The sequence below is a fragment of the Cygnus olor genome, chromosome 4, assembly GCF_009769625.2.
Source record: "Cygnus olor isolate bCygOlo1 chromosome 4, bCygOlo1.pri.v2, whole genome shotgun sequence".
In the NCBI taxonomy this organism is placed as follows: domain Eukaryota; kingdom Metazoa; phylum Chordata; class Aves; order Anseriformes; family Anatidae; genus Cygnus; species Cygnus olor.
The window spans coordinates 73,451,298-73,463,177 of NC_049172.1; positions in this window are offsets into that span (position 1 = coordinate 73,451,298).

The following is an 11,880-nucleotide window of genomic DNA, read 5'->3' on the forward strand; positions in this document are numbered from 1 at the left end:
AGCTCTCACTTACAGCAGTTCAAATCTAAAACACCTCAACTAGTTCACTGGAAAAAATGCATTGAGCCATCCAGAGCAAAGCTAATAACCCAAGAAAAATCCAAGTTTTAATTAGTTATTAGATAAATTAGTTATTAAATAATAGTGTTTCTTCTAAAATTCATCAAATTTTATCCCCAAATTAACTGTCAACCATTATCAGACTAGAATCACCACAGGAAGGATCTCCCTTCTACAGGGTGGTTGGCCCATCTTATAAAACAAGACTTGTAGCAAGTCCATACAATCTTCAAGTCACACGAAGAATTGCATCATAAGCCTTCTAAGATAAACCCAGTTGACTGACTGCTAATCTAAACACGAAGACTACAATAATTTGACAGTAATTTATGCAGGTGTCCAAATAATGGGGCATAATGAAGGGGAGACAAGAACAACGTAAAAACTCTTACATACTGCTTTGAATGAATACAGTCTCAACGCAGATTACCAAATTAATATTAAAAAACTTTTGATTGCATGCTATGTTATCAAGATCCTGTCTGCTTTGAAAATGGTGAACTGCTAAACTGTATCAGTGAAAATTAATTTGTGAAGTAGCTCCGAAATAATATATACAAGCAAAAATCAAAAGCCTGAAAAGGAATATGCAAGATTTTCAGATTTGTTTTTGCAGCAGGGAAAAGAAGTATATCTTTATACAGCTACTAGGAAAAGGTGTAAAGATTTAGAAGTTAAATTCTCATTTTTTTTCTGACCTAAAATCTTCATGAAGAATAGGGAATATTAAAAAGTACAGCAGAGCCTTTTCTATACTAGAGGTTGTAAGTTCATTTAAGATGGGTGAAGGATGGTTGGGGCATCACATCACAACTTATAACAGACTTGTTCTATGACTTTGTTTAAGTCCTTATCTCTCCTTATGCCTCAGTTCTGCATTTCTAAAATAGGGATAATAGCATTTTTCTGCCTCTCAGGAATTCTGTGTGGATCAATACATTAAAGATGCAAGGCATTCAGATATTGTGGTGATGTGAGTTGTATGTCTCCTAGATGGATGGCTGCTGAGTGGAAGCTAAAGCCAGAGTTTTCAGAGTATCACAGAGATTTATTATTCTGGTCCTTAAAGCGTGTAGAGCTGCATGAAGAAAATGTGACCTTGAGTTTCTGCAACTGCTATTTTGAGTGCCTCAGTGCCCAGAAAAAGACTGTAAATTAACCCAAACACCTTCAATTTTCTGCCTCAATTGGGATTCCCTTTAAGTGACCATCTACCTGCACTAACCATTACCCTATTAGTTACCATGACACTGTTAGTTAAAAAGGGACAAAAATGTATCCTCTTAATACACTGCCCTGATGTAATGACAGAGGTCACAACATCAAGTGCAATCTAGTGATACTCTTGATCTATAAAAAATTTAAAATTCCCACACAGGAATCAAGTGTGTCACCTACATATTAAAGTGTCATTCCTCTCATACCAGCAATTGCCACTTTGCCACTCAGTTCCCCATGAGCCACACACACAAAATAAATAAATAAATAAATAAATAAATAAATAAATAAAAATCTTTCTTCTATACCACTTTATATGCCCTTTATACGCTTTATATGACCTACTAAAGCCAATATATGTCTAATGCAAGACAGAAAGGACAAAACACTCTTTTAGAGGTAGGAACCATTAGAGCTGAGAAAGGACTCAGTTCAGGGTCAGAAAGCAAAATTCTAATCTGTTTCCTAAAGGGATAGAGTGGAGGTGAGGATGTAAAAATCCACACCTGAAAATCCAGAATATATGGGTAGAAGCAGCAAACAAGAACAATGTGTGAATGTACAAGGTGCAAGAAAGTCAAGTTTTAATGTCCTCATTTTAACACAAAGGGGGATTAGGAAGTGTTATTATTTTCCTTATGTTCATTCGCAGATCGTGGTTAAAATAGCAGAGAATAATTTTTTGCACTGACTGACATGAAGCTATGAAAACCGAAGAAAAGTGGGGTACAATGTATATTTTGGTCTTAAACACTTTCCTATCACATCTTCTGGACAAAGTTCATCTGTTGTCATGGGAATATACAGCCAAACAAAAGAGAAAGGGAATCAGTCAAAGTGACTGAAATCACAAGTAATACGGCTTGAATAGTTACTAGATTCATTTTCTTCATACAAGAGCTAATGTATTCTGTGTTTATCGATTCACTTGACCAATACTTATGCTACACACATAACAAATTGTATGTCAGAGAAAGCAGTATATCAATGTCTGCTATTTATGCATAGGCACTCTAAGAATTCTCACAAAGCCTTAATAGAAGGTACCTTAAGCACCAACATAATAAGTGAAATATTTTACAGTCAGGAATAGCTGGCCAGACCACCACTATAGCATTTATAATACAATAAACAAACAAACAAACAGATCATTATATAAATAAATAACAGACCAGAAGGTTAGTAAGGTTACACAATCAAAACTACAAAAGTCAGCCAATGCACTCCAGTGTGCATTTTAATATACTTTCTAATTACATGATCTCATGCTAATTCTGTTTTTTGTTACTGTTACACAGAGTACATAGTGCTCAATTTCCTCCTGAGTTCTTCAGTGATGCTCATTACTATAGTAACCAAATGCTCCATAAACTAATTAATTTTCAAGACATCTCTCTGGCATGAAAAATACTATTGCCTTCATTTTGCTACAAGGGAATTGAGGTAGAGGAAGATTAAAACCACTCTTTTTGGATCTCCCCTTCAAAACATCTCAATATAACATTTTAGGCATATTTGCATTTTTCTCTTTAAAGAACAGCTCTCACCATCTTTAGTTCAGTATTTCTGCAGATGACACACAGTTTTTCCTTGAGTACTGAAGAACTGAGGGTCTCACAGCTAAGCCAGCACTCACAGAGGTGGCAGCAGCTAGTAAACTTTCCTAAACTTACATGAGGAGTCCTTAAGATTGTCTTGGGGAGAACCCATCTCCAAGGAGTTCCTAACCTTTTTCAATCACGAAACAATACAGTCAGCCCTATTTTTCATTTCGTAAATCTGTCCAGCAACAGATTTAGGTTAATTTTACATCTCCAGGTAAGATATTTTTATGCAGTCAGTGAACAAAATAATAATCCCAAGAAGGTGTAGAGGGAAGTGCACCGTATCTTACTCTTAACGGTGGTATATTATGCACAGAAACTAAATGAAAGTTGCAGAAGCAACCTCTGTTCTGACAGTTTCTCAACGTTTAGTGCTTGAATTAAGACATAATTCAAACACAAGCTATATAATTTAAAATGATAAATACTTTTTATGTTTTTCTAGCTTTATGTGTGTGTGTGTTGTGTTTTTTTCAGACCAGCTAACTGTAAACAAAAAATCCATCCAATCCCAGTATAAGAAAATATACTGACAACCACATGGTTCATGAGTGGGCTTAGTGACTCATTTCCATCACACGGTTCTCTGCTAAGTAAACTAACAAAGTTTCTGATAACCCTAGTGGGTAATCATCCTTCACAGGAATAAATAGAAGAGCAGAATAGGAAGTAGTGCATTTCTTAGATATTTACTGATCATTGAACTCTTTTCCCATATGAGACCTGAAACCAAGCCCTTGAGGCCCCTGGGTACACACACTTTTATTCCCAGATTTGAGTTTTTCTTCTATGATCTCTGTTTTATTGAATTTTAGTATCAACCCATCATGTTTCTTAACTCTGTATTCAGTAATGAGACCATCCATTCCCATTTTCCCCATTTTCATTTTTGTTTTCATCTTCCTTGACTGGTCATCTTCTCTTTCTCCAACCAACTCTTGATTCCAAGAGCTTTAACTCTTCAGCAGATATCCATTCTTAGTCCAGGTAGTCCATCCCCAATCCTAAACCTGTTCAGTTCCAGATCTTTTACTTTTCTTGCCAGCTCTCCTGTTTCCCAATATTCTGTTCCTCATTTACTGATCCTACACCTCAGGCTATAATCCTATTAAGTTGCTTTTATCAGAGAGTTTTTTCCCTGCTCTAAAGTAGCACCCCTACACTTCCTATTTTCTGTAGGGGAAAAAAAAAAAAAAAAAAAAAAGGCTGAGACTTCTGAACATGTCCTTTCTTCACAAAATCCTACCTTAAAATATTCAGCACAGAGCAGTCACCAAGAAAGGATAAATCTTGTAGAGTTATTAACAGCTGAAAACACAGCCTTAGGACAGGAAGAGTCAGGAAACAATATTATTGAACCTTTTCAATACTACTTTTATTAACTGTATTTCTTGATTAGTAAGTGGGTTACATATTTAGGTGCAAACAATGCATTTACCTTATTTGAAGAGGGTTTTATAATGCACTCATCTCACTAAGCCAATTTTTATCCTGTTCTGTCTTTGCTTTATATATTGAAGTAAATTTCTTGTTCAGCCTGCAGCACAGGAACCCAGTGCTAAAACCATACGTTTTACAGAAAAACAAGGTTTCTGTGCTTCTCCTATCCGCCCCCCAGACTTTTGGATCCCAGGTGAAGAAATGTGGCAATTACTTCCAAACTATACGAGCACCAGAATCTCAACCTGTCATTGCAATCTATCACATTTGAAGTGGAGGTCATACGCTCAGCTACCGTGAAGGAGAAAAAGACCAAAGACACACAAGAGCTTTAAAAAGAGGAAAAAACTCTATAATATAGAATCTATAAATTAGGGTCCAATACAGACAGAAGTTTCATTCACAGGCATTTAGCTACAGTAACAGCATAGCAATCTGCTCTTCAGTTAGTTTACAACTATTCTAAATTAGGATGGGATTTTGTACCAGCTGAGCCTCAAAGCTAAAAGAGAAGCTTTGGGGTATGAGCTTTTGCCTAAAGCTTGGATTCTCGAGGTGGAATTTTAGTGGCTAAGGAACTTTGTCTTGCCTGACATCGCAGATGAAATAAAAACTGTCAGGATTACACCAAGACATTCAGGGACTTTAACAGACCCCTGCCAGAGCCAGGCTTTCAGCCTAGAGTCAAAGTTACAAATCCAGCAGCCCCTGCATAAAGCAAGATCCTGTGCTGGCTCCTTCTAGCTAGAAAATGCTCTGCAGGTAGCTGGATCCTAGTGCCACTCAACTCCAGCCGTTTGGCAGGCAGCAAACTAATTCATCAAATCAGCCCCACTGAGTCCAAATCATGGAGGAAACCCTCAGAAACAGCACGAGATTAACTATCACAAACTTCCAATTTTGTTATTTATAGCAACAACAATAGCCAAATAATCATGTTCTCGGGAGCCTACCTTCTAAAATCCACACTTGTATAATTTTTTTCAAAATTATGCTGGTGAGAGATTGAATATGCAGTTATAACAAAAAGACAAAGCTATTTTTTCCCTGATTAATTTTCTTTTCTTTTTCTTTCCAGATCTTTCCAGTAGCTTTCAAGTTGCTATCCAATGCCCCACTGTGGTGCAGAAACTGGTCACCACATCATCTCCCAGCAAGCCCATATTCACAATGGAAACTCCTATTCCCTACCACATGTTCTCTCCCACATATCAACTTCACAAACATCTTTCTTAACTTTCTCAGCAAGTTCAGTTTTCACTTTTCTGATTTCTTCTGAAGAAGATGAAGAAACCACCACCATCTCCCACATGATGCTTCAGCATTAAGAGATCAGGAGACTTTCCTGTGTGGAATTTCTCTTCACAAGCAGGGATACATCTACTCTCTATTTCTCTGTCATCTCAAGAAACAAGTTTAATTTAGGGAAGCTATCCTATTAGTTCAAAATCAACACATAAAGAAATGAACAACAACAAAAAACACCACCCTCTTTCTTCCATATTACTCTTCCAAAGCCCTCCACACACTGAGACATGAGGAGCAATTTTACCAAATTTAACACCTCACATAAAGCATACAGTTAGGTCAGATGGGCAATGTCTGTGCAAACAACCTGGTAGTGTTCAGCAACTGAAGCAGAAACAGCATTCAAAACTGATGAGATCATCAATATTTTCTCAAAGTGCTGACGGAAAGCTCAAAGTTTTGAGTGATAATACCAGCAGATGAATTAAATTCTGATGAGAGCCTAAGAAGCAGGACAAAGTAAAATAGATATTGTTGCAGTGGGAGGAGAGAAATATAGAGTAAAATCTGCTTCTGGGCCCTTATACTGCTTGGCACACATGTGTTATTGACAGCAGAGCATCTATGGCATCTTTTCTTCCTGCATTGTCAGCAGGGGAAAAAATTGAAGAGAACTTAAAAGAGCTTGCACCTGGTAGGAAAATCAGCATAAAAGTAGCTAAAAGCAGGCAAAATTTTATTCTTTTGCAGAATTCTACCTACAGCCTTGACTGAATTTTCTGTCTGTCATACCAATTGACTGTCTACGCTGCCTTACAGTACATTGGCATCAAGGTCACTCCATGCCTGTCTTTCTTATAGACCCCATGGGATCCTGTTCACTCCATGTTGTTTCCTTTTTCTTAGTTATTTCCCTTGCATAAACATTGTTCTTGCACGTTATGCCTTTACTGTTTACCATGGCCAGAGCTTTGATTTGCCTCTTACTATTCTCTCTGTTCATTAAAGTGCTAGGTCCAATATTCTCTGCCTATCTTGTTTATGAGGGTGCTAACTCTTCAGTGCTTGTTTAGTCAATGTCTCTGGGATTGCATAAAATTTAGCACTGGTTGCTATATTTTTAATTGCAGTTGTAAGTATGACACAACATAACAAAATGTGCAAACCATAAAAAGATTACTTCAGGACTGAAAATAAGAAAAGGCCTAGAAGAAAAGCCTTCAGATTTTCTAGTTCTTGAAAAGAAATTAAGCATGTAATCTGTGGCAACAATAAATGTGTGAAGTAAAACCCTGTATTATTTTTATTTTTTGGACTAGTTATGATCATATAAAAATACTAGTTCTTTTACTGTGGAAAGTTAGGGTCTAGATAAACCTGTTTGCTTTCCTGGAATTCCATATGTAACAATACTGCAGTCTTGAGGCTTTGCATCCTTGAGACTCTAAGCTTCTCTAAAAGGACAGGAAGTTTTTGAGATGACTTGGAAGCTGAATGTATGCTAACACACTGGTTAGACATTGTTTAAAATGTGTTGATATTATATGTATATTCTATAACTTCATTTTAAAGCCCCATTTTGAGACAGACTTACATTATTATTCCCATTAAGTAGATAGGGTTGAGCCTATCATCATACTCGGAACTTGAAGCATGGTCAAAAATTAAAACTATAGTACTGTTCAAACCACAAGGCTGTGCTTCAAATACAAATTGCTAGACAATAGGCATTTTCATGAAGTACTAATTGACTATGCAGTACTGCTGGGTGCTACTTTTAATGTAGTATAGATGTTTAGATACTTTATATGCTAGATTTCAAATCTTTCATAAAATGGATGACCAGACATACAGAAACTCAGAATATTGAATGTCTTACCTACTATATCTTCTTCTCACAGTTTCATTTGGTAAAGCTAAGGATAATTTTCTTTCTCTCCTAATATGCCTTCATAATTTAAATTGTGTAAACATATATGCAGAAATATAATATATATGAATGTAAAAAAGGAGCTCTGAAGTATCATAGAATGCTAATGTACCCTGCAGTTTTCTGATTACTAAGCTGTGGATTGTGTTTAGACAGGCACTGAGATTACTGATGCAGAAAGCAGAACATTCTCAAGGTAGTTCTATTTATGTTTAAATAATCCAGTATATATCTTTCACCAAATAGTAGGCATTCATCCCTTCTGAAGTGATATTTTGTTCTTATACAAAGTGTCTGCATATCTGTGTTACAAGTAATGTAAGACTATGCCCATGTGGGACTTTGTGCAGTAGCCAGAGCTATGTCCAAAGCAAATAGGAGACTATTCAGGTGACTTGGTTGGGTTCTGACCTCATATGTGCCCTTTAAGTTAATTCATATATACTTAAACATTAACATTCCCAAACAAATCTTTGTATAACATCAGTTTACCCATTACATTACTTTGGGGTAGGTAATTGGTTGAACAGTTGTGCAAGCCGAAACTGGGAAGTTTGAAGCAATCATCTTGTTCTGCTGCTGTTGTGAAAAGTGATGGCAGAAAACATCAGAAAGTCTATCAACACCTGTGTCAGATCTGTTAAAGCATTATGAGGGACTGGGCTTGGCAGGGAGCCTGCTCTTTGTTTGAACATAATTAGGTGAAATATCAGTTCTGACGCTTGCCAGAGAGCAAAACAATTCATGAAGAAAATCACCAAAACTGAAAGAGAGAAGGCGTATGTTGTTTCTGTCTTTTGCTCTGCTTGGGTGCTGAAATGTGGATCAAGCAAAGGGATTACCTGGAAAACCATCCTCCTTCAGGCTAGGGACACAGGGAAAGGATCTTTCCTTAAGTCTGCAGCTGAGCAAATATTCCTCAGACCCCATTTGCTACTGAAACGTAGGATGTAGGACCAACACAGCAGTTAGGCATCTAAAGTCATAAGTGGATTAAAGTGCATTTAAAAACAGAAAGCAAATATTTAAGTCTTCAGACTTAAGAGTTTTAAATAGTGAATACAGATAAGGATTAGGGAATATACATAAACCCTCCACGTTTTCTAAGAAGCTTTCCTTGATGCCATGCATAAAATAGCTGCATACTGTACAGTATTTTGCACTATCTGACAGACACCAAAAAGCACAAGATGCTGAAGTAAATTAAAGTTCAGTCATAGCTTGATGGCAATTATATTCCTATGAGGAGGAAACCTTAAGAAAATTTCTCCTCCACCAAAAGCAACCAAAATAATACAGTTCTTGACTTTCAATTACAGGTACTCAAGTATCTGTATTTTGGTACTGTGGGTCAAATCAGATGAAGACTGAACAGAAGTGTGCAACCAACCGATGATCTTACCTAATCTTGTTTTTTGAAGACTGGGAGAGAAAAATAGATCTAGTTAAACCTTGAGCTTATAAATCATTATTCCATTCAAATAATCTAAATCAAAGGGTGTGATTTTAATTATTATAACAGGATGTAATTATGAGGAGATTAAGAAGTAAAATATTCACAAAATAATTGTGCCTTTCTTCTACAAATTAAATGAGACAAAATGTATTTTGTGGTTCGGAAGGTTAGCTAATACTAATGCAGTCCCTATATTTACTGATGTGAATCTTCAATAGTCAAATGAGTTCCAATCAATTTTCTCGTATAAGCTACATGTACGAATTTTAACTGGCATATTAGGTAGATGTCATCTATTGGCTCTTCTGGGAAATAAGAAATCCCTGTACAAGATCATCAAATTAGTTTTCACCAATTGTATGAAATGATATTAAGTAATACCAGTCCATGTTTTATTTATTCAGAAGTCTGCATCAGGAATTGATAAGTCAAACCCAGCAAAACAATCCCAAGTGTAAACTTTATGAAAATGTCTATTTCAAACCACTGAGCAAATGTGACAAATTTTAATTACTTGGTCGCATGTAACACACACACAACTTCTGTGAGAGATTAAACTATGGAATTAGATTTCCATCCCTGCTAAAGCACTAGAAGCTTAGATATCCAGAGGTATAACTAGGTAGAACCTGTTCCTCCATGATGAAAATGGCATACCAGATTGTGTACATTTGACATCATCTGATGAAGGGAGATCACAAATCACCAGTAAGCAGTAATGTATGAACAATAAAGACTCAGAGATCTTCCCAGTATTTTTTTTTTCATTAAATATTACCACTCCTCATGCTTCTCAATAATTTACTACAAATTAGTCAAAAATGGCATTGGCATCTTCACAACATCAGCCAGAATCCCCTACCACCTGAACTAAACAAAAGCTTTCAAATCTCGTATGGCAAACAAAGTTTGCCAAATTAAGTTATGGTAATCATGTCAATTTAATCAAAATTGGAAACTACCTACTATAAAAATACTTAACTGACATAAAAAGATATTGTGCAAAGATGGAGTGAAATTTAAGATCTCAGAACTACAGCTATCTATTATGAATGAAAAGGGAATGCAACAAATAAGGACACCTAACCTGACCTAGGTAAACAGTTCTCTAGTAGTGTGCCTAAACCACTTGGGAGCGAATAGGACAGGATTGTCTTGTGGTCATGTAGCTAGTAATTATTAAATTCTCCCACTTACCTTATTTTAAACTTCCACTTAAAATTAAGCATTATTTATTGCTACCAATTTATTTTAATGCATATACCAACCCAGTAGCTGGGGATTTTTACAGTTTTTTTTATAAACTTATTCTGTTTTAAAGTACTCAGTTTCAGCCTGGACTCAAAAATACTTCCGTTTCTTAATACTTGTCAGCAATACTCATAAAAAAAAAAAAAAGAATAATAAAAAAATTGGGAATTTTCTAAATTAAATGTGGTGTGTTATCTCTCTCTGCAGTCAACAAGGAGAGGTAGGTACCTCCTAAAGACAAATCACAGCACGAATTGTAGCTGACGTAGACAGTGAATTCCCTCACCATGTGGTTACTTCAGCCAAGGATGTCCTCAGAGTACCCAGTTAGAGGTTAACCTCATGGAAAATGGGAAATAGAACGAGAAAACTGTTCCTCTCGGATGTTATTTTATAACTTCACTATCCACATATGAATACACATTCAGGCTATCATTTTGGAGGGGTTGAAAAGAATCTCTGTTTAAGTACTTAGTAGTGCTGATAGGTCATTTCAGTATCTGGCACCATTGAAAACCTCCTGAGTCTTATGCAGTGCCAAAGAACAGAAAGGTTTTTTACAGTACGCATGAAAAGCCACTATTCCTTGGAGGCTTGTAGGTGAGGAGTGCACACTTCCAGAGGACCCTGAGTACAAGCAACTATCTATAGGACTTGGCTTCAAGGGGATGGGAAGAACAGGAAGGTGTCTCTCTCAGACAACTGGTGCAGCACAAGAAATACCCAGTGGACTGTGTTCCTCTGCAACGGCTTCAGTTAACTTGTTCTACTTCTATTTTATGTCATTCCCACACAGAAAAATGATATTCACTGTGAACATAATGAAGGCATACTGAGAGCTAAGCATAAGTAAACATGTAAGTGTTTTCTAAAGATTACACAAACAGTGCAATAACTCAGAAAACTAGAGCTATGGGTGGAAATTTTGAAATACAGTTAATACAAATTTCTCTTGCTATTTATGTAAAAATATTGGGCATAAAGCACACAACCAGAGTGCCTCAAATAGCTTAAAAGTTCCTTTGGAAGAATGTTCCAAAGGGGGATGAAAAAAAAGAAAACAACAAAACCAACCACCTTTAAAAGAGTATTTATCTGTAAGAATAGACAATTAACAGCAGCAAACACAGTTTTCCTGTTATTAAATTATAGCACTGTAGCCTAAATTAGTCAAGATGTGACCACTGAAGATACAATAATTCATTTCAAACACCTAATCTTTATGTATGCTTATGTATTCAAATATAAGAAATGAAATATGTATGCTGAACAATGTATTCAATAATCTGTGACACATAATGCATCTATACACAATGAAATAAATCACAAAACTCCCACTAACTTCAATTAAGTGATATATATTGATATATATTGACATATATATATATAAACACCTTGAATAAATAGCCAAAGTATAGGTTACAAAATAGAGACTTGGTTCAGGGACAGATTTGATATGTCAGTTTCTTTCTCCTGCATAAGACTTATGAAAATAAATCTGATGCCACCTTCAGCTGGATTTAAAAAGACTCAAGGAATTGTTCTGGCATAACCCTTAAAGCTTAACTGTGCATATTCTTCACTTTGGCAAAAGTAACTTCTGCTTGCGTGGATTTAGTGACGCATCAAAATGTCACTGACTCTTCTGCTTTTATAAAGATCCAACACTTCAG